Genomic DNA, 24,012 nt, shown 5'->3' on the forward strand with positions numbered 1-24,012 from the left:
TCAATTGCTGCACATAGCCAAAAATACACATTCAGGCAAAATGCTAGGGACAGGAATAAGGGTTATTGAGATTCACTTAAACTATCAATTAAGCTTTTTGAAGACATTTCTTTTTCTTCTGTAAAGATTAAACATTTAGGTAGCTCAAAAATGAGCAAGTAACTGAAGCAAAATACCCCCTCCAGTATTCTCGTGAAAGAGGCAGAAAATGGCACCAACAAATATCAAACAAGAGAACAAATGCAATATGCTGATAATAACACTTCCTATGAAATTTTAACCTCCAGAAATCAGGTGTCAAGAAAAAGGAATAATTAATGAATTGGAATAAAGGCAGTAGTAAGATCAACTACAGCAAATACATTGTTATCAGAAATTATTTTTTGCAAACATACTGGTAACAGACAGGGAACCGCAGGGGATTTTCAAAATTTCAAATTGCAGGTTTTATGAGAGCTATGAAGTAGGTGAAAAACACAAAAGATTCAACAACAGTAATTTTCATCAAAATTGGCTTTAATAATGAAAGTTGTCAAAAACTTTAAATGAAAATTTCGTACATGTCTAATTACTTTGAAATAGCTGCAGTCAATTAATTTGGAGGCAATACCTTGTCTGTGTTTTTTTTCAAAACTCCTAGAAGTTAAAGACTTTGTCCTGTATCATAGCCTATAATGATAGGTAGCCTATGACCATAAGTATTTTCTATAGATTGTCAGAAGAGATCTCCTCTGCCTTCCAACAGTCAAAGCCAAAAACCTCCAGGCTCTTTGTCAGGTGGCTTATTGAGTTCACGGAGGTGGTGGCTTTACTGACTTTTCAAAATAAAATTTACAGACAGCTGAACAGGAACTGTCTACCTGTACTACTTTAAAGGACTTGTTTGATTATCAAAACACCACAACTTTAATAAACACTCTTTTATTCAGAATGTAACTGCCCTTTGTTATCTTAAATATGCTTTGTATCTCCTTGTCCTCTCACATCTAACACACATTGTGATTGCAAAGTGCAATTTCTGGCTTACTTCCTCAATGTTGTGTCCAGATGTATTGCACAAACTCACTGATGAGGACCATTTATTGTACCTGGGAGCCCTGAGAATTTGCTTCTGTATGGAATATTGCTGCCAAGTCAGAGTCATCTGCACTTCAGAGGAATATAAAGTGGTAAAAATCAAATTCTGTTTGACACCTTGATCGTGCCTTGAGGCTACAGATCTGATGGTTTTTGATTAGTGAAAAACATTGTGGTTGTGAGAACAGGTGGAATATGACAATTCAAGATGTTCCTAAAATGTAGTAAAAGATAAATAGACTTCAGTGCCTTTGACAAGTACTTCTAAGAGACAGCTATAACCACTCAAAGGCTTTTTGGCCATGAATGAAACTTTTGGTAATCCATAGGCATTGTGACAAATTGTCAACTCTCCTGCCTTATTTTTAGGCTCACTGGAGTTCAACCTACCCTCTCTGCTCTACAGGCTATTGGGACATTTCTTTAGCAGCTGCAAAGTTGGATGGGTTGCTATTTATCTTGCAGTGAAGGAGAGTTTTCTCACATAGCAAATCATCTTGCAAGGTGTTAACATTTCCCATTCCCACTCATCAAAACACTTACCACGAAACAGATGCACTAAAGACGAATCAAGTTTGAACTCCCAGTTTAGTTATCAGGCTTCACTTTCAACAGATCTATGTGGATCTGTGTAGACACAATTCAGAGAAGAATGTAAAGCTGAGCAGAGCAAGGAACAGTAATCTGCTGTTCTCTAAGTGCAGCAGCTGAAGTAGAGTTTACTTCCTCTCCTGTATACTGAAACTATTTTGCCCTGGCCAATCAAAAGGAGAGGATATCAAGATTTGCTCTATTTTTACTAGGTGTTCATGGCCCCATGAGTTATTCCCTCCTACAGCATCACTGCAGAATTTAAATGTCCTGTATGTAGGAGAGTTTTCACTGCTTCTGTGGCCTACAGCAGAGTAGGAGCTCTCTATTACGTGCAGAGCCACCAAAGAAAGGCTGTGCTAAAAGATGGGAGGAAATGCAAACAGTACAAAAGTAGTTGGATAGATTTTTCAAGGCAAACAATGTGCTTTTGGGTAAAATAAAAATCAAAAGTAGAATCTAAGTTTGGTACCACCACCTAATATTCTCCTATTTGTCGTAATTCATCTTAAAAGAGACAAAAGAATTTGATTTGCCATAGCTGAACTATGCTGGCTTCTTTTGAAGTATATGTCCTGTTAATCCTCACAAACTCTTAACAGTCCAAAATGATCATTGTTGCCAGGTACATTAGTACATTATTGCCAGCATGCATTCTTTCAGCTGTGAGTCCTCCAGGAATTTTAGCAAAAAGATGTTTGCCAAGGAAAGATCACAAATTGAAGCACCTGCTTTACGCTAATAAATTCACTAGGAATATATCTTTCTTCAGAGCATGATGAGTAGTCATGAGCTTTTATCACTATGAGACTAAAGAGAACTAATTTGACAGTTCTGCCTTCAGTCCTCTTCACACTTATTTTATATCAAAATAACTCCTCTGACTGCACTGAGCTTGCTTCTGCTTTGTACCAGGTTTCAAAACTAATCATATCCAAATTCTTTTATTTCAACAATGTCCTCACTTTTCCTACACATTTTAAGAAATCCTGAAGGAACTGTGACTGGGACCACCCTTGGTTTGTCTGTGCTCCTTTGAATGGAGAAGCTAAGCTATGCACTGTGCAAACTCCCCTCGATGACTTGACAAGTGTTACAATTTAGGGCTGCTTTTTGGAAGATGTCTCTCTAACTTAAGGCCTTTCATTAGTACTAAGCAATCCTTTAATCAGTGCCTTCTGTCCTCTCATGTAAGTAAAAAACTCATCCAAAGAGCTGTTGAGGACAGAGACAGGCAGATTTTGCCAACTTTGCAGTTGCACGCCTGCATAATTTCTCTGCTTTGCTGATTTGTACATATGCACCTGAAAGGAAAAAAAATGTACCTATAGGAGGTACTGCAGCCAATGCCATACCCAAAATGTACCCAGGCACCTCAAGTGCCAGCACTAAGAAAGGGCACTTTTCAGACTTTATTGAGGACTATATTTATACAAGAGCTGCTGACCACATTCATGCTTGTTTAGTACATGTAGAGGGTACTAATGATATTAACCAAACTGTAACAGGGCTGGATATTAATGCCAAAGCATTTAATGTAAATATAAAAGGAAAAGGCTTACCTGGGAACTCTTTGTGCAAAAAACCATGCTGAGAAACAGACTGAAGTCCCCACAAATGAGAGAGCACGTGGATGCATCTGTGCCTGTCCGTGACATGGGGGCTCCCAAAGGAGTTTCGCTGCGATCCCCTTATGGATTCATGCAGGTGCTGTTGCAAATTTCCTTTTTTATTTTTTAGGCAAATCCTCACTCTGTCTCTTCATATAAAATTATACCAAGCATTTAGGCTTAACACATAATATGGATGAAATTAGGAGAAAACTCCATAATTTGCCTAGCTTTTGTGGGGGCTGGTTACAATAATTTCAAGCCTAACATAATTTGATAACTATTTTCTTTCTACTGCTTTATGAAAAGACTCTCAAACAAAGCAGAGCTGGTGAAATTTCTTGTCTGCAATCATTTCAGATAAATCAAATAAATTACATGGCCAAAAGGTTACACAAATTATTTAAACATGTGAGTTAAGTCTTATGGGACCCATAAACATTTCTCAATGATGAAACATAACAATAAGAGTTTTCTTTGTGGAGGTTATGCTGAGGTTCTCTTGGATTCTTTATATATAAAACCATAAAAAGTGATTCCTGGGATATATATATTAAATTAGTTTCCCTCCATTCCTTACTTGTAGCTAATATTTCACTAAAATCTAATAGCATTGTAGCTATTAACAATACAATATTGTCCATACAGGGATATGTTGAATGCTTACTACAGCACTGAAAAAATAGAAAATAGTATCTGGTTATTTGACACCACACACACACACACAAAAAAACCCTCAAAACCCCCCCCCAAAAAAAAAGAGGTACATATTATAATTTCTTTAAAATATGGTATATTTTTCAGTGTCTGGGTAGTGTGCAGCACAAAAGGATTGTTAAACAGTAAAATACAATGGGAAATTTAAAGATTGCAATGAAATCTGTTGCAGAACAGTGCTTTTATATTTCTATTCCTGGTTTAAAAATATCTCAGTCCCCTGTTCTTATTGTTATTTCAAAGTTCCCAAGCATGGCATCACTTCCCTTTGTAGATACAGTTTCCTCAGTAAGTACAAGCTAACAGCCATCAAACATCATATGATGAGCAAATAGGTTTAAACCATCTTTTCCTTCCTTCCAACCTAAATACTTCTGTGGCTTATGAAATAAGATTAACACCAATACATTAAAAATATTCTGCAACATCTAAACATTGGATTTGGGTGTACAATAGGTATATGCAGAAATAGTAGTGAATGTTCAGATTATTACTTCTCAGAACCTGAACTTCCACCTTTGAAGAAAATTAGAATTAAATCACCACAATTCTTGCAGAAAATGCCTGTCTTGTAAGGTCTTCATACAGTGTTAGTTGTTTTGTAGTCTTTGTAAGGGGTGATGAGACTTGCATCTGCAGACACTGTCAACACACATATCCAGAGGTTTTTATTTCAAAGCATAGACTTGATCACTTGCTCAGGAGAACATTACTACATATTTCAATATGTAAATGTTACAGTATCAATTATTTATGGAAGGAAATATTGAGAATGAATAGCAAAACACAAACAACTGTGGAAAGATGTATAGATTCAGCAAGGCTGATAGACATTTTCTTGTTGTCTTGGACAAAAATTGCAAATAGAAAATAGCCACAAAATTATAGATTTAAAACCACTAAAATTCAAGCCCCAGCAAATGAAACTATTTTTTCTTGTCATCCCTCAGGACCACAATGTTATTACATAAGGGAAACAGAGGAATAAGACATATTGTTTCTACAACTAATTCTCAGAAATTATTTAGGTATTTTATAACAATCAGATCACCTAGGGGTTGTTTTTCTCTGGATGGTATTGTTAAATTTATTCACTCTAAATATATGTTTCCAATATTCCTGTTTTGAAGAGAATGCAACACCTCAGAAAAAAAAATTGAATGTCAGCTATTTTGTGTCAGCCTGTTGATAATTTGTCACTTTTACTATTGCACTTTCATACACATGAACAAAGGGATTATTTCAATTGTTTATTTCTTGTCTAATGCTAAATAGTCTTATATGATGAAAAGAAAACTTTTTCAGAAGGGTAAAACATAGCAGGAACAATATTGTCATTAAATGACTTGGACATATTATATGCAAAGGTCGTTTATCAGCAGAACATGTGCAGTAAAACTGCATTGAATTGGTTTGTTTTGGTTTTGGGTTTTTTTTTTTTACTATTTCATTGCCTATAAGATCCTAAAAATAAACTATTAGCTTAATCTATCTCATGAGGTATTTAAAACAGTCAATGTTACTGTAGTGGATGCACACTCCTTTTCAGACAGCTATGCCAGACTTATATGCTCTGTTCATCAACACATTAAAACCCAAACCTTGGATTCTCTTTCAGACAGCAATTTGCTGAGCAGATACTACCATTAAATTTCTTTGAAAGAGCATTAAATAGAGAAAGTATCAAAAAAACCCACTTAGTATTTCAAATACACAGAGATTTTGTTTCAAACCTTGAACTAAATCCTATTCCTCAAATCTTATTGCCAAAATCTGGCTCAGAAGCATGAAAATATTTCTTTTGGATTAGAGATATTTTTGTGTCTGGCTCCTTATTGTGGCCATGACCCTACAGATCCTAATAACAAAGTGTGCCTGATTTTTAGATGCAGATGAGCTCCTTTCCAATTCCCCCATAGTTGTAAAACAAGAGCTTACATTGGTTGCTGCTTTCTGACTCCTAGAAGCCCTTCACCTCATGAATCTACAACTGTCATCCTTCACATAATTCTCATTTTTGGAATAGACAATGTGTCAGTCAAGAAGTCCCCACCCTGGGATCAGTGCAGGGGTTCAGTGAGAGAAGAGTTTCTGCCCATTCATCCAGATGACAGCTAATCCTGCCTTGATTTTACCCTACATTTAAATTCTGACCATACAGGTACAACAGTGCATGAGAAAACCCAGACACACCCAGAGGTGCCTCTGTCTGGTTTTTCTAGGGGGAAGTTGCAGCAGGGGGTTGTTGCTTTGTCATTTTTTTGCCATTGTTTTGTTTGGTTTGTCAAGCCTTGATTCTAGCCAAGTGTTTTACATTAAGACAGAGACCTCACACCTGTTTGATGGCCAGCAGAGCTATTGTAAATATAATCAATCTTAACCTAAGCATACCAGTAAAATTTTCTGGTTAACACCATCATATTTGTGTAAATAAATTCAGCTCAGTTTGTAATCTCTAACAAAATATGTCTCTAGTCAGTGGAGATGCAAGATTTCCAAGCAGATTTTCTCTTTGCTTCTACCTTGGGAGGAAATCACTCAAATTTTGTCCATCCTGCCTTTGGCTTTCCAGCTGTGGTAGCAATTTTTCTGACACTCCTACTCTTTGCAAACAATGCTGGGATGAACTGTTCCACTCATATTTGAACAATGAGCACGAAAAAGATTTTTTATTTTTATTTTCACCAAGCTGGCTATTTTATGACTGCTGGTGACAACTTCCAAAAAGCTTAGATCCAGCTGCCAACCTCACCAAGTATCTTGTCCTTGGGTCCATTCATTAGTGGAAAAGCAGCATATGAGTGATGATGTTTTTCCATAGCTAACGACCCCAAATACAATGAAAGTTGATGAATTTCCTATGTTGTCAAACTAATTTATTTAATGAGTTGAATATAAATGTTTTACTTAAACCAGTTATGTCAATAGACTTTTAGTGAATACTGCAAATGTGTACAATAAAGGGCAAGAACAAAGAAACAAATCATACAGGGCTTTTACCAAACAGGTCTCCTGAGACAGCACAAAGGAGCCACAATCACCGTCAGGAGCTCACCTTTTATGGATACATGCTCAATGGTGCATGCATACCTTCCATGGGAAACAAAAAAGCCTGGAAAAATCTATCTGGAGACAACCAATACAGCCAAAGACATTTTTGAACAATGTTTGCTTCTTATTGTAAAAATGTTTATAATTGTGTATCTCCTAAGCTAAAAATATTCCTGTTGCTTGAGTAATGCACTTGGGGGAAAGGCAGGATGGAAGCCAAGCATGCTGCTTCCTTGAAGAATTTAACCCAACCAAAGGATTTCCAGTGTTTTAAAAATTATTATTTTGGCTTGCCAGATTTAACATGGGATCCAACCTGCTGACTTCAAGTGAAACTACACTGGGTCAGTACTTGGTAATCAGTATTTTGGTGTGAAAAGGGAAAACTCTACCACAGTCTGCCTAATGAGGGAAGCTTATAGCCCCAGCAAGAAGTTTCCAGTTAATCTTTGCCATGAGGTGATGATAATGGTTCTCCCATGGAATCAAGAACTCTCTGACAGAAGCATAAAATAGAAACTGAGCCAAAACACAAATTGTCCTGAGGTTCACTTGGTTTCCTGATGACACAGGCAGTCCTGTGCCACAAAAAAAAAAAAAAAAAAAATCTGTCTGCACACACACTGCAAACCCTTCTATTTATTTAGCTATGGACAATTTATTTTTCTGTGGGGCAGATTTTGAATATAAATTGAGGTCCAGATCTGGCATTCTTTGATGTTGGCAATCAGCACTGAGGCCAATTGCAGTTTCCTAGTAGGACTAAAAGAGCAGTACAAAACCAACATCCTTAGCATCTGAAAGTTTTACCTTTACAAAGTAGAAATGAATAGTGACAAGCTGTCATAGCTTGAGGAACACCACAAAGGAAAATGGGAGAGGAATGTCTCTGCACTTCTCCTGAATTCAGAGAGCTGGTATCATTCTGCATCCAATGTTTATATTGCCTTCAAATCCATACTGTGCCTAACCCTACACCAGTCCTTCCATCAATAGAAAAAAACATTCCAGAGTGGATAGAACAATAGTTTAATTGTTCTACTGTACACCTTTATACGTGGGTAGAGAGAGCATGGCACATAATCAAAGAATAGTTGGGGCTGGAAGGGACCTCTTGAAATCAGCTAATTCAAACCCCTGCTAAAGCAAGGTCAGCTTGGGATTTTTCATTGTCTTAGGGATTTTTGTGTGTTTTTTTTTCTTTTTTAAAACAAGTAAGTATTCAGGATACTTTCATGAGAAAAAAATTAAATACCTGAGTGTAGAGTCTGCAAGGATGGTATTGGAAGCTTGAGAAGGTAAAACCTGACAGCCTCATCTGTATTTTCCAGCAAAGTGCTCATGAAGAGTGACCCAGCCTGTCACTGGAACAAACCTGGATTCCTTCAAGAGCCATTCTGGAATGAACTGGTGTCTGTGGAGGAGAAAAAAATGGGCTTCAAAATCCAGGGGTGATGACAGAGCTCCGTGATTTTACCCCACAGAGTCGTGGGCATGCATGACAGAGTCCTGCTAATGCACCAGCACTCACCTCCCTCTGCAAAAAGGGCTTTTCTCACTCTGACTGAGCTCTGTGAGAGCGTGATGCTTCCTGAGCATTTGTTACCCTCCGTGTGTGCTCGCACAAGATGCCAGGGGCCTCTGTGCCAGAACAAGTGTCTTGCTTGCTCTTCTGTCACCACAGCTTTGCCTTCACACTCCTGACTGAAATAGCTGTGCTGGCAGAATCCAGGGTGGATCTGTGCTTGGTTCCTGGAAACAAAGGAAAAGCACTTAAGGGAAAAGAATGTTTGAATAAATTTGAAACGTGCTGAAGACTGAAATACAGGATAAAATTTAGATCTCTATTGTTGTTACATAGCTTGACATCTGAATTCTTGCTATTCTATTCAGGTTCAAAATCCCCCACCTCATTGTGATTGCTGAGTGCTTGTTGGCACAGGTTGAGATTTTCAAAGGACTGTAAGGCAGGATGAATTTCAGTGAGATTTGAGCAGCTGATTCTCCCATGATACTTTGATAATGCCAATACACAAAATAAGTTTTTATTATGTTTTAATTAGCTCCTATTTTATTCTGACTTTTTTTTTTAAGTACTTAGAGTTCAAACACCAGAAATCAGCCCAGGGTGCTGAGAAATTAATTGCTGATGATCCTTTTCTAAGATTAACAACTGCATCACCAAACACACAAGGACATGCTGCTCTTATGAAAATCACAGTCCATCTGAAGGTAAGGGTAGATGGTATTAAATGAACAGAGAAGGCCACTTTGAACAATATGTCCCCAGACTGAAATACAGGACTAACTTTGAAAAAAAATATCACAGATGGCAAGGCTCTGGCTAAAGAAAATCTAGTTATAGCAGAGGAAGAAAACATATGTTCCAGATACATCCTATAAATAGACTAGGTACTCTTATGGGATATATCAGCATTCAAATCAGCAGCAAAAGAAAAGGCCAGAATAAATGGGCAGGTTTTGGGGGTTTTTTTGAGTCCCATCAGTCTCCTGCATGCATCTAGTGGCATTACAGAAGAGGGTTTTTTTTATTTCATCATACGTTTTAAAATCTAGTGTTTGATTCAAAATAAAGCTAATTTGCATTGGCACAGAGACTTAACTCACTGGTGTATTATTACTGTGTAAGCAGGTGTACCAGCAACTGCAAATAAATGCTTGCTGATGGAATCTCAGCAGGGTTTCTGATGAGTTTTCATTTTGTTGAACCTCACCCAGGAAATTATTGTGTAAAAGCTTTGCTCTTAGCTCTTTGCCTGAAACATTATTTAGCTACACCTGGCCAAATTCATGGCAATTATAGTAACTGCCCATAGAGGACACAGGAAAAATCCCACCCCTGTTTAAATCACTGCCTCAAAACCCAGGTATGAGCTATGAAAATATCCCTGTCAGATTAATATGCACAATGAGACTTCTGATCCAAGTGCTGCTCACTCTATAACCTACATAGAGAAAGATAAAATGAAAGTTTTAAGGTGGAATCTAGGATATTCACCACTGGAATATTCTAAGTGAAGGTATTTTAGAGTGAAATATGTAATTCAAAGCAAAAGTATTCCTTACTATAATGGTTTTGGCAAGACATTTGATTATGTTTTTAGAGTTCATTTTCATTGTATTATTTGGGCTGAGAGCATATCTGTATGTTTTGGTCTTTGAGGCTTATTTGATTCAATTCAGAATACCTAAGAAATGCTGCAATGAGCACTGCATGTCCCATATTCTACAGCCTCCCATGAAGGAGTTATTTAGGTCAATCTCTCATACCTACAGTAAAAAGGAGGAAAAAAGTTTTCAGTAAAAGGCTGAAGAATAGCTATTGATGCTTTCATATAGATCCTCAAGATTAACCACCAAAAGAACATACAAAATCCACGGCTATATAAAGATTTGCAAGTCACCTTCAAATATTACCAGGGTGATTATTTGAAAGCCAACAAACAAGACTGAAATAAATATTTCCCTTTCCTACACTGGCAAGTGGCCATTTATAAAGAGTGGGAATTGAAATGAGTTTTCCTACAGATTTCCATGAATGCTTATGAATTCTTTTAAGTGATAACAATGAAAATTACCATCCAATGAAAAAAATTGATAAAGTTCCTTAAAAAAAGACTGCTATGAAAGGTTCTGTAGAGGAACTACACCAATATTTGTGAAGTATACTGACCTACTTTTTTTTTTAAATCCCACTCTAAAAAATATCTATACACTCAAGGCAATATGAATTTTTTTCCAGCTTAAAGCTAAATTTACCTTCCTGCTTAATTTCAAAATGACATTGTATTGCACAAAGTTACTTACTAGTGATGTGAACATCACTGGGCAGAGTTCCTGCAGCATCAGGAAGGGACCAACCCAACCCCTGTGCCAGCATTAGGTGTCACCTGCCAGCAGCTGTGGGAACTGGTGCCTTGCTATGATTTATAAGGGCATTGTTCTGAGCTCCATTCAATTCAGCACACCAGATTAAACAAAAAACATATAAAGCATCCATCCCCTGAACAGTCTCTGCTTCACAGCTCACCTGTTATTACTTAGAGCTTTCAATACCATGGCAAGATTTGCAGAACCATCTTGCCCTGCTGAGAAATCCTGATTTGGAAGGACAAATCAGAGATCATCACAGATGTCAAGCTTCTGGATATCACTTCAAGATGCTTTTCAACTGTGGAAATACTTATGCATGGCCAAAGGAAGAGAGGGAAGATAGCACAGCCACTTCAATATCTACATACAGACCTAACTCCTTTTAAAATCTGCATGGAATACCTTGAGGAGATCCCTATCTGTATAAAAAGTCACCATTCACTTTGGAAATGTAAATCTCTCACACCATTTAACTTCTTTTTCATGGCTTATCATTAACTTGCCTTTCATTTTAAACAGGAAGAAGTGTGTGAATCAAAGTATAGAGCAAAGGTGTTTTTAGGAAGCCATTATGTGGGCACTGCCTTTTCTAGGATGTGAATTGGAGTTTTTTACTTTGCAGTGGCACCACTCATTTGGGGAATAGTGCCCTAGGTGCCATCACACAGGTGCTTTGGAAGGGCCTCTCCTGGGATTCAGCTGTGATTGCAGCCTCTCATCTCTCAAAAGTACCTGCTTCTGTTCCTCAGCTCCTGCTGACCTCAGCACTCAGCTAAATGTCCTGTTCCCTGCAGGGGCTAGAATCCTATTTTCCCCAGAAAAACAGGCTCCTGATAACTTCCCACAGAGCCAAGTCAGCAGCCATCACCCAGCTCTGTGATCCCACTCTGCAAGCAGGGCAGGGGCAGGAACTGTTCCCTCTCCTGCAAGCACAATTTCTGTCTATTTAAGAGCTGTGATTCACAAATCATGAGAACTCCAGATTTAGCAGAGCAAATTATAGAAAAACAGAAGTCCTGGTCCTTCTTCCCACTTGGCCTCAGGTCTCAAGAGAAGCCTGAGATTCAGCAAAAGCAAAAACCCACCAACTCACTAGAAGTCATTTGCAGCCTGGGGAAACCTTCTCCAGAGGAAAATTTGCTTGTTTGAGGGGGAGGGTTGTGTGTGGTTTTGCTTTTTTTTAGTAGGTTTGGTTGTTTTTTTAAATTTAATTAGTGAAGTAATGAGAAAGCAAGCATGTGAAACATACAGTTCATTTAAGAAGAAACATGTAAACAGAATTTTTATCAGGCCATCCCAGAGGGGATGTGATTGTTACCTGGACAAAAATGCTTTATCTCCCTTACTGAGATCTGCATGATAGACTGACTGGCAGAGCTATTAATTGATTCTTTGTATTTCTGATCTCACTAGGGCCAGCAAGCATTCCTAATGGTTTCTAATTCCTCATCATGACATCCATTATGTTCACCTCTGAGATGTCTAAATGAATTCCGTGTATAATGGCAATGTTATGTAAAATGCAACATGACAGGAATACTTAGAATTGTTCAAAGCTGTGCTCTGGAAACCAACCTTATTTGTGCTAGCCTTCCAATATGGGATTTGCATCTTTTGGTTTTCTACAGGCACATTGAGAAACTTGACTATGTAAGGGTTTAGACATTGCAGGTGGGATAGTGTTATATCCCTTGTGGCTCCACAGAAAACCAAACACAAACTAAAATAATCTATACAGGAAGAACAGGCATGCTGACAGAGATTGTTTGACATTAGAAAGGCACAGCTACAGCTGCCTACTCTTTGTTAAAATGTCTACAGTAAATCTGGGCTAATGCTCACACACAAAACAAAGAACTACCACAGGACACTCAAACAGGAGAAATATATTCTGAAAGGTGTCAATTTGAGTAATTTACCTACAGCAAAAGAAAAACAAAACATTTCTTAGAATCTGAGCCTTTCAATTACAGAAAGCAGCTGTGAGAAAATCTAGCCTGTCTTTGAAGCAGAAAAACAGGACAATTGTATGATATAGGTAAGAAACTGCATTCCTAAAATAAATTCTTTTCTTATATATTAAAGTGTCAATAAAAGAATCAAATCTATTCTTCCTTAACTTGAACTCTCAAGAGAGCAGGGTTGGACTAGATAATCTCTAAAAGTCCTTTCCAGCCTCAGTCATGATTCTGTGAATCCATGTTGTGGTTTCCAGCATGGCAAAATGACCTCTGTTCATGGAAAGGTGTAAAACTCATCGGTTCATGGGTGTTATTTGACTCTGGTGCCAAACAGGAGCTCCCTCAAGGGGCTCACCCAGCCTGGGAAGCCACTTGTAAAATCCAGAGAGCCTCTGCAGGTCATGGTTACATAGGAAAACTGGCAAGACACTATTTCATGTGAAATTTCGTATTTCACATGAAATAGTGAATAGAAATATTTCATGTGAAATTTTGTATTTGACATGAAATAGTGAATAGAAATATTTCACATTCATATTTGACATGTAACTCAAAAGGTGTGACAAACGGTGCTGAAAATAAACTTAATGTATCCTTCTCCACTGAGAGGAGGGAATCCAAATTTCCCTTGGGGTTACCAAATGGCAGAGAAAGCTGCCTGGGCTGAAAAACACAATGTAAAGAACATTATGAACACAAAATTAATATCTGTGATGCACCTTTCTCCAACATATCTGAGAAAGGGACCCACAGCATTGCTGACACTCCATTCACAAATAGATTAACTACTAGAATATGAACATGGAGAAGCACTCATTCTTTGTTTTGCACTAATGTAAACATCTGCAAACCCTATAGTTTTCTTTTTTGTCAGTTAGACCACTAGTAAAAGACTCCTTTTAACGAAGAATTGAGAAAGAGATATTGTATTAAACCTATGCTACTTTAAGAGCACCTAGATCATTGGTTCCTTCATATCATCACAAAAACAGTAGATCCTTTCCTAAAACATATCAAAGCAAAAATATGTGAAGAACATCTTGGGGCCAGAACTGGGAAAATATAAGGTAAGATCAGAAATATTAAATGGGTTTTTATGCATTTTGGTTTTTATCATAAATTTTGGGATGTGGATCTCACTCTAGTCTTTCTCAGCAGAAGCTCTGAATCAATCTAAAGTGCTGACAGAATATGTTGTGGACTGAATACAATAAATGAACAGCAGCAAATTGTCAGGTTCTTCAGCTGCAACTTAGGCAGCACTCTAGGTGGAATTTTAACAATAAAATACCCTTGCTACTAATAGTATTGTATCATTTCTTTGCATCCCCATTGGGTTACTGGGATGTGGCCAAATATCACAAGGATTTGAGGATCTGATATCTATGAAACTTCAATTTGATAAACCAACCAGGAAAAGCAGTAGAAGCATTATCAATGAACAGATGGATTGCTGCACAAACAGGAAAAGAAAAATCCCCTCTGAAGGGGAAGTCCAGACTTACAGACTTTTGGATTTTTTGAAGGAATGAAAAGCATATGGAAAAAAAAGGTCTTGTTAATGCTAATCTTCATGGCTCCCAGAAAAGCTCTCACAGTTGACTCTAGAGGAAAATATACAATCATTAAATAGAAAAAAAAGGTTTTCTGTAGATAAATAATTGTTCGAAAGAAAGGAAAAAGATAAGAGTAAATGGGAAGTTTTCACAACAAAGGAATAGTCCACAGGGAAAGTCCACATTCTTTTGCTTTCCAGCATTTTCATAAGTGATCTAGGAAAAGGCCATGACAAAATTTGTTCATGATACCAAATTATTAAGGATGATCATACAAAGATTGAGTGAACCAAATGAGACAGTGGCTAATAATAATGGCAGTTGAAATTCAAGACAGGTAAATGCAAAGACTTGCACAAAAATAATTCTAGCTTGATACATGAAAGGTTCAATTCTGAGATGCCTATTAGTAATTGGTAATGAGAACGTGGAGGGATAGAAGTTCTTAACAGAATATTTGCCAGTTTGTGGAAAAAACCCAAGTAAATAGAAAAGGGAGCATAACTGCAGAAATCTGTAATATACACACCATCAGAAATTATTTAAAGTTCTTATCATCTGTAGCCTGGAAAGAGTAACATGAAAGAGATAAAGATTCAGGCAGGAGCAAAAATGGGTGTGAAAGGAATTTAATCATCTAGGACTACTGAGTCTGAAAAATTAAAAACAATAGATGATTCAATCAATAAAATCATGGGTGGCATTAACAGAATTCTGAAGAAAGTATTATACCTTCCTACATAAGAACTAGGAAAGTAGGCATTATGTGCAAAATGCAAAACAAAGAACCCTCTCCCCATTAAGATGTGGGACTTACTGAAAGAGGATGATGTGAATGTTGAAAATTCAGATGTCTCCTACAGGTTAAATTCTTGACAGAAAGAATTCTCTCACCTTGTGTGAGAAGAAATAGCCTCTGACACAGGTAGTCATTCAGCCACAAACTTTCAGAGTTTGAGAAGAAATTCTGCACATAATGTAATTACTGCACCCTTCAATTCACATAAAATGGCCAGTGTCAAATGTTACCTCATTGAACTGAAGTATTACACAGTATGACTATTCTTATGTCCTTATCCTAAACATTTCTCAGGCAAATGAGGAAAATGAATCCAGGAAAAAGTAGCAAATTAACCAGACTCTACAGAGCTGAAGTGAAACTTGTAAGATAAATGTAAGAATATTTTAGTGCACGAGACATATTTCCCAGCTCATTTGTATTGGATTTTTAATGACACTTGTTTACTTCTTTTTTCAATAGTTCTTAGCTGTCTGCAGGAAGAAGTTGAATCTGAAGATACTAAGGAAGGTCAGGTAAAGATCACAAAGAAAAACAGTAAAGAAAATTTCTAGAACAAAGAACAGCTAGCTTATTCTGAGTGTAAATGACCACGTGAAATATAAAAAGAATAGCAGAATGATACAAATCCACAGCTGAGATTTATAAACAGAAAGGGTGAAGGAATTGTTAAAAAACCCTTTTTTTATCATTCTTCAGAACTGTGAATCTGACACTACTTACACAAGAAAGGACAGACTAAACCTCTTCTTGCTTTTAACCTTCTCTTAAAAGCTTCAAAAAGATGCCTACAAAATTATTTAGGTGAATTGTTTCCAGAGCTTTCAGAGAAATCAAATTAAAACTTCAAATTTAAATGTATCCACAATTTCAACATTTGAGAACAAGAAACAAGTAGATCTGGCTTAGCAAAGCCAGGCTTTATTCTTCCTTCCAGCTACAATGTTCTTTTTGTCAAACACCTTTAGAAATATATATTTCTGCAAGATTCTCTGCATAATCACATCACTGAAAAAGCTGGGCAGCTGTATAAGATAGTCACTTAAGCTATTCTGCACAGGCACTATGGACTCTGTATATATAGTATTTTCTAAAGTAAATTCCTATAAAAATAATTTTTACAGTTATTAGAGGTTTAATTGATGACAACAAAAACATTTAGTTTCTCTTACGTGAATAATTATTGCATATGTCATTGTAAAGACTAAAATCCTGTATGTTTCATTAAAGCTGAAAAGACAGAATCAGAATAGACACACTGTAAGGAAATGTACGGCTTTGAATACAACTTTTTGTTTTATTTTTTCAAAATGCAAAGACCTTGAAGTAGGGGGAAAAAAGGGAGAAACTTCTTAATTGTTACCTTGACAAGCTCCCTCTACAGAATCAAAAAGAGATAAGCCTACAAGGAAGGAAGAAAATGGAAGACAATTGTCATAGCAACCAGTTAGACATATTTAACAGAGGAAACAATCTGATTAATCTCTGTTTTTAAGAACCACAGGACATACAGAACCACCCAATTAAGTAGCATGACGTTTTTTTTAAATATAGCGTACTAAATCTCACTTTAAAATTTGTAGTTTAGTTGCAGAGCTTTTGATTTTTATTTACTCACTGCATATACAGCCTATAGGGCCATAAACAAAAATAAAAATAACCAGGTCTTCTGTTTCTTTAAATTCCCTAGATCATAATTAAGCCCAAATATTTTTGTCAGGTGACAAAGAAAAGGTGATAATACTTTTTAAAATCAGGAGTGCAAAATTTTGCACTGAAAATGAGGGTGTTAGAAGATTAAACTAGTCCAGGTGCAGAGACTAAACATATAACCACAATCATCCCTTCCCATTTTGTTTCTTGCCAACCTACAAAACTCTTGGTAGCTTGGAGTAATACCTTCAATTCATAAAGCCACGCTTCTGTTTTAATCTTGACACCAGCCATTCCCTTAGTTCCAGCCTCAGCTTTACCACATCCATCAATCAAGCACTGCTACCTTTGGAGGTTTAAGATGAAACCCAGACCCTTATTTACTTTCCCTTTGGGTATAGTCCTGCTACAAGTAGCACTTTATGGGCTGTGCTTCTCAAGGAGGGACTTTCAGCCACCAAACATTGAAAGAAAGACTCATTAGCAGGTCTGGCTAAAGAACACTGCTGCTCATTAGTGAAGCTTTATTGCAAACAGAAGAGCAGCAGACAGCAAACATATAATAAACTTTTCCACCCTTCTTAAAGAAAGTGAAAGTATTTAGTATAGAAGAAGCCTGATCTTCTAAGAAAAAGCTAAAAATCTTGCAAAAAGGGAACATTTTTTTCTGTTAGTAAATAATTTGGATATTTTTTCATAAGTTTTCAGCACAGGAGAATTTGCTCCAATAATAGTTTGGTATCCCTCAAGTTTTCAAAAACAAGCCACATTTCCTACAACTCCTTTCCACTGTGTAGCTATTAATACTGAAAAAGTCAAGTAAAAATACTGCATGAGCTAAATAAAAAGGGTGTTTGTTACATAATTGAAGGTTGCAATTACTTTCTAGCAAGTTAAATGCTTCTATTTCAGATCCTTCAGGAAAAAGACCTATTATTGCAACTATTAAACCCTGCATATTTCTGAAGCTTAAATTTTTACCCTTAGGACTTTCTTCTTCAGCTGCAAGAAATCAAAAATGCATAAACTTATTCCAGTGGAAAGGATGGGTTATAAATTTGATCTCACTCATTCATTTGCTTTAAAATGCTTTAACAGATTCTAAATTTTAAACCTCATTCTCAAATCCAACCCCAGGGCAGAGCCAGAGTGTTTACTGAAGCAGGAGCTTACATCCACACATCTTCCCTCTCCTATACAAACCTTTGATTTCCTCTTTCTCTCTCCCCACTTTTTCTACACTTGTATTCATCTTCCACATCCTTGTTCTTGACTGGTCCTGGAAGGGAAATGAGTCACATTTTTGGAACTACCTAAGCCTCAGTTTTGAACTGAAACTTACAGTAACACAAAAAAGTGCCAGCAAATTCCTAGTGAGGGCAGCAGCTGAAACATGCATTATAAAACAGAAAAAGCTTTGCCTTCCACTCTTTCCTGACATGCTCCATTATGCTTTTCTGCAAATGGCCAAGCCGCTGGCCTAAAAGTAGCAGGGAAGGTACGGGAGGCTGGGAGAATCCACGGAAAATGCATGAGTTGGGAATGGAATGGCCATCTCAGTGGCAAAGAGAGTCCTTAAGAAACAACTGTGAATTTCACCAAAAATCCTAGTAACCTCACTCCCCAAGAACACACAGAGAAAAGGGAACAGGCTCTGGGCCTAGAGTTTGTCCATCACATGGTGTGTATGCAAAGCCTAATAAAGATTTATGGCTCACACTCTCAACTGCTGGGTGCTTAAGACTCCTCCTGGTATTTTATATTCCTGACCAGCATAGTTTTTACTTAATGTGTTTAGCCTTTCATCTTGGAATAACTAATTCGTAAGTCAAATGCTCACTTATTGGATTTCAGTTTCATCATTTGTTGTTTCATGTCTTCTGAGGATTTTGTTAAAGCTCTTGATAAAAAGTTCATGCTATTTTCCTTTTGATACTTGACTGCATTTAATGAAGTTGCAACAAAGAATGTGTTGAAAGAACACGCATCTTCAGCTATTGTTGCTTTGTGTTTTCCTTACCTTTCATGTAGGATAAAATGCTATTATTTATTTTCTGTATAAACACATTGATTTGTGATGGATTTATGTTGTGCTTATACAAAATCAGGAATAGCTGAAAATACTAGGGGGATAAAATGTTAAGCTTAGAAGAAAGGAATTAAATTATGCAAGTGCCAAAATTACAAATTGTTACTGGAAAAAACAAAAACAAGTTTATAAAACCAAAAGCAATAATATTTTTCTGCTTATTTCCCATAGTGGGAACTGTGTATTATATATCAACATGTACAGTTTAGATGAATCTCCAACCTGGAAACCCACAGGAAATTGAATTATTTTACAAAACCCTCAAAAGTTGATGGTTTTCTTTTTCATTTTGTTATTTTTTAAACTACAATACAGTAATTATTCCCCTTATCTGTAGTTAGCCTCAAAATTATTGTAAACAAAATCATCAGCAGAAAACTGTAATGAGCTCCAGAAGAATCCACATTAATTTATCTCCTGAAACTCTAAACAGAGGTTAATGAATGAACAGTCCTTGAACCTACACTGTATCTTGAGCATACTTGCAAATGAGGGAGGTCTGCAAAAGAGCAGGACACAAGGAAACAACTTCCAAAGGGACTCAGAGAACTCCTCTGCCAAACCAACAACTCTCATGACCAGAAGTTACTCAAAGTCCAACTGTAACGAACGTGGCCACTTTAAAGCTGACAAACAATAAATACTTTATGTATTTGTGTATTACTACTTGTTTTTGTGTATTATCACAGCAATGATCACTTGTAAGAAGAAATCAGGGACCTAAGACACTATTCACTGGCAAAACAATTTTTTGACAGAGCATGACTAGCAAGATGACCAATGCAGAACTTTGCTTTTATAGCTAAGAACTAAGTTCCATGTATATGTCCTTTCCCTTCACTGCCACTATCTCCAATTTGCACTTTATTTTTAAATGGTTAGCCATTTATACTTTCAAAAACGGCAAAGAGATACGGCAAAAGAATCAATAAAAGGTATATCACTTATCCCTCTGAGAATTCTATGTATTCTAGTTAGATCTTGCTAATATTTTTTCACTGATAACATTAGGATCTATTTAAAACAGTTTTTTTTTCCTGCAAACTAACCTAATAATCACCAAAGCAGTGAAATTACAATGTTCTACAAGTGGGAGAAGTAATATTTGAAACAAAACAGATAATGTCACTATCTGTATAAGATAATTAAGAATTTATTATGGTTTCAAATAAGCAGTAAAAAACCCACATATTACCTAAAAGAACAAAATTACCAAGAAACTTGATTAAATCCTTATAAAATGATATATGAAAACTTTCTGAAAAGTGAATCAAAATGCAGCATAAGGAGGCAATTGCAGTATTTGCTTTAAAACCACACTGCTGTTACAACCCCTCAAAAAACCTAAAGGAGAGACAACATATTTAACCTGTTGTGGACACAGTCCCTATTGAAATATGTTTTTACAGTATATATTATACAGTATATATATTATATATATATATATATATATATATAAAATATATATTATATATATTATACAGTATATTATACAGTATATATTATACAGTATATATATGCAGGAATGAATCTAATAGCAACACTGATAAAATACTTGCTACAACCATGATAAAATACTGGTTACCTTTAACATAGAAAAGGTGAATTACCACTCAAAATACAGCACCAAAAGAGTTTCAAAGCCTACCTCTTTTTCTGTGTCATATAACCATGCTTAGAGCAGGGATAACTAATGGAGGTGAAGAGAGAGAAAAATTCAGTATCTTAGCATGAACAGTGGTACATGTTACCAAATAGAATGAAATTATTTTTGAAAAGTCAGTAGGAACAGAGCATTAGCACAGTGGCTCCTTGGACTGGATTAATAAAGGCTGATTTCTTACTACCCCTTGTAGTACAAGGATGGGGAGACAACAAAGAAGCTTGGGAGGTAACAGATTTAAAGCAGTGAAAAGGGAGATGGTGCTCATATAATGTGAGCAAGGGTTGCATCTTTTTCCAGGGTGCTGAGGGTGCTTAAGGTTTCAGATGAATTCAAAGGACAACTGCATAAATTATTAGAAGACATAGTGGTTGAGGAGTGTTAAAGATAGCAAAAAAAAATTTCAATGGTTTTGGAAGTCTCAACCACATAATGGAAAAATACATTGCTGAAGTATCATTAAATGAGACCTTTGGAGATTTTCTACCTGGGGACTAAATCAACCTGTTAGAAGACATAGCTGCAAATCCAATATAACAACATAACTTAAAATATTCTTGTGTTTAGAATAATACTGAAAGAAAGTCTCATTTCATAAGCATATTTTGAGGTTTTAAAACAGAGAAATGCACTGTCCCTTATTTCTTTTCAGTACGAATGAACGTGAAGTCACGTTTTCTGACTTAAATCAAAACCAAAAGAACAAAAGCAACTTGTTTTGTTTGGAGGCTTTGGTTGCTTGGAAGCACTGGAGAGCTGAGACTAAGTCAGACAGCACAATTCATGGTTCATTATGTCTCCTCCGTGCCTCTGTGACAGCTCGGTCATATGTCTTTAAATCTGCAAGCAGGAAAAATAAGTAGTTTTGTGAGTAGTAAAATTTAAGAAGCTCACCTTCCTGTGTCTTCTTGTTTTATTTCTGAATCTTACCAATCTGTCAGGCTTTTTTTTTTCTTTTCAGTGGGGCATTCACACTTCCAGTGCAGAATCTGGTGTCTGATAAGGCAGTTGAGCTGGTGTGACAGTCTTTATCAGAACATATGGGTTCAAAAATTTGTTTTGGAAAGATGCTCAAGAATTTAAGGTGAAGGAAGCAAACAGGTTTATATAGGAAAAATTCTGACATTCAGTCTACATCTCTATGGTGCTTTTTGTGGGTTTTTGTTTGTTTGTTGGTTTGTTTGGGGTTTTTTATCCATGATATCTGGTAGAAGATTCTGGGTCTAATTTCCCAGGACTAGAAGCATGGTGTCATCTCCCAAAACAAAAAACTATGTTAAAGTTGTGCATAGCTCAGTGAACAGGAAAAATCTGTGGGAAACAATGTCAAAGGCTTTACTAAGGTCCAGGTAGACAATATCCACAGCCTTTCCATTATCCACTGAATGGGTCACCCTCTTGTAGAAGGAAATCAGAGGAGAAAAGATTTTACATAGTTATATTTTTAATATATTCATGTCTACAGACATATGAACATTATAGAGTGAAGTCACATGAGCCTTGCTAACCTACAGTAAGAATATATACACATACATACCTTTAAATCAGGAGCTCCAGGACAAAGTTCTGTTTATTGATTAAGCCCATTTTTACTAGGCTGGTATGTAATCTCCTGTCCCAGACTAATAAAATAACCAATAGAAGCAGAAAAGTAAAGAATAACATCTGTGTGTGTGAGAATGTTTGAAAATCATTCTGTATTTTAGGCATGTTGGGAGTACTGGGCACTGATTTGATTTCACAACACAAAACAGGCTGACAGCAGAGAACTCATTTATCCTTAACACTGAGCCCAAAGTAAATATTCAGCCTTGTTGTTTGACTGTTCTGTCTGGACCCACTGCTCACATACTACATCTGACTACAATGCTTTGACCAAGCTCAGCTACAGCTACCAACAAACCTTTGTGATTTAAATTCCTCAGGCATTTTTCCCTTTGTATCTTCCCCCAACCCCCTTGGCATGGTTATGGTGGGGTGTGCAGCCCCCAGAACTGAGAGGGAGGAGGCTGGGGATGGGATCAGCTCCTCTCCCAGCCTCAATCCCGTGTGGTGGATGCAGAACAGTTTGTTCAATGCTGCAGAGCTGTTCACACCCAGCTGGGGACACACCACAATGCCACCATGAGCAGGTTTGGTTTGCTGAAGATTTAACAAACATATTTTGGTTGGCAGAAGATTTAACAAGTTTTGTGGAAGGGCTTGAACACCCTGGTGTGGTTTGAACACAAGAGACCCACTCAACCCTCTGATGGCCTCTGACAATTTCATGTTGGCACAACTCTAGGTGGGACCCCCTGTAGCAACCCCAGCTGGGCCTGGGATCTGCTGCTCCAGCAGGACTGCAAGCTCCCTCCTCCCTCCCTCCCAGCCTCCTTCCACAGACTGGTAATTAGCACGAGTGCAGGATTGTATTAATTGCAGCAATTGTCATGTTTAGATTCATGGGTTAATTGGTAATATCTGGTGTAACGCTTTCCCCTCTGGATATTCTTGATCACAGTAATTAACCTCCCTTATCCTGGGGAACAGATGCTCGTTGCTGCATTCTCCAGCAGCCCCCTGCGAGGGTCCTGGGGGAATTCCTAAAAGTGATGCACACTTTTAGGAAGAGGCTGGATTGTTATGGCCAGCTCTGCTTTCCTATTATTTCTGTCATGACAAATGTGGAGATGGGACCAGGAGTGCCTTCTACTTCCCCTCCTGCAGTATTGATGGTAAATGATGATGAATGTCCCTCTCTGGCTGTAGCTGGGATTGGAAAGCAGGAGATGGGGAAAAAAATCAGGTTTGAAAAGGTCAGCTCAGCACTCCACCATGGCTTGCTGTCTACCCTGTGATGTGATCTGTAAAGGCGGGTTTGCTCTTCCCACATTTCTAAACCTACTCTCTCTTCCCAGTGTGGGGTGCATCCCAGAACAGCACATGCCCAGTGGCTGGAGAGCTAACTCCTCAGCCAGCAGCTCTACCTGGATGATCCTTCTATACTGCTAACAAGGATTTGGATTTTATTGAATTTCCTCCCACTGGGCACAGCCCAGGAGCTGTTAACTATGGCAGGAGAGTGGATAAGCCAGGATTCTGTGGCTGACAGCCCCAGGAGTAAAACCGTCCTTTGGCAGTCTTTGTGTTTCTATCCTCAGCCTGGGTGAGAGGCTGGGGCTTTCAAAGGTGTTGAACAGAGACCACTCAGAGTTTTATTGCTCCTCACTTCCAACAGAATGGGGGAACCTCTTTTGAAAGCCCCAGCTCAATCTGAGAAAAGCACAACTTGCTTCACTTTTGTGCCTTTATCCATTTTCTGTTGTAAATCGGAGGTAAAGTGACAAATCAGAAGAGCAGCTGCAATGA

The sequence above is a fragment of the Agelaius phoeniceus genome, chromosome 2 (assembly GCF_051311805.1).
Source record: "Agelaius phoeniceus isolate bAgePho1 chromosome 2, bAgePho1.hap1, whole genome shotgun sequence".
Lineage (NCBI taxonomy): Eukaryota > Metazoa > Chordata > Aves > Passeriformes > Icteridae > Agelaius > Agelaius phoeniceus.